This window comes from Sinocyclocheilus grahami, unplaced genomic scaffold (assembly GCF_001515645.1).
Source record: "Sinocyclocheilus grahami isolate Dianchi unplaced genomic scaffold, SAMN03320097.WGS_v1.1 scaffold14156.1, whole genome shotgun sequence".
NCBI classification, from domain to species: Eukaryota; Metazoa; Chordata; class Actinopteri; order Cypriniformes; family Cyprinidae; genus Sinocyclocheilus; species Sinocyclocheilus grahami.
This window is the reverse complement of record NW_015515226.1, coordinates 4,371-5,454: the sequence shown is the minus strand read 5'-3', so window position 1 is coordinate 5,454 and position 1,084 is coordinate 4,371.

The following is a 1,084-nucleotide window of genomic DNA, read 5'->3' as shown; positions in this document are numbered from 1 at the left end:
ATATATATATATATATACACACACACACACTATATATCAAGTCTTCTAAAGCTAAATTGTACTATTGTGTCAAGCACAGACCGAAATTTGAGTAATTCACGGCAAAATCCTCGGCTGCAGCTTTTAAATCTATTTCCTGTTTTCATACTATTTACACACTCTTGAATATACATCTTAAAAGTTATGAAAGTAGTTTCAGCGATTGGATGGACACATGAACAGAACTAAATTGTAACGTATTTATACTTAATGGTGATATTTTGTAATGTCTTCAATGTATGCCAACTGTAATTAAAAAACTTTGTATTACATGTAATACTGTACAAAAAATATTTTATTATTTTAAATTCTTAGAATTATTTAGCTTTTGGGGACAATTGTGACCTGGACCTGGTGAGATTCACACGTCAATGGCAGTGAAAGCCCATGTGTCTAACACAAAAGTAAGTAAATTATGACATTTGGATGAACAATTACTAAAGCATATACTAAACAAAAAGTGCATAACAGAGAGAGAGAGATTCTCAAAAAAAAAAAATCGTTTATTGTGCCTCTTATTGTTTATATGGCTTTTTATATAACAGAATTTGTTGAACACGAACAAAGAACTGACAATACATTAGCCAAGTCTAGAGCACAAGAAAAATATGACGAAGAGTTAAAGTAATCTCAACATTCTGCTTGCTTTACGTGTGGCTGTGAAGCAACTCTGAAGGAGAAGAGGTCAGTATGACAGCTCACACACTCTCTGACAGCACCACAGTGATGACATTCATTTAACAAAGTACTACACTACAGCTTATTGAGTGCAGCCATCCTCACATTCAAAACACAAACACACACACGCAGACACACACAGCTGAGTTCTGGTCATAGTCATATTGCTTGACTGAGACTGATACCTTTTAATGTTCAGTGGCACACGACCACCAAATTGCATACTGTGTGTTTTTGGCAATAAAATGAATTAGGTAAAATTAGAAAAAGAACTATTTCTATAACGAAGATTAAAGTTCTGTAATGACTGTGTAAGATACGCAGATTTTTTTTCAGTTCATGGTGCCACGGCGGGATTTCTGAAACT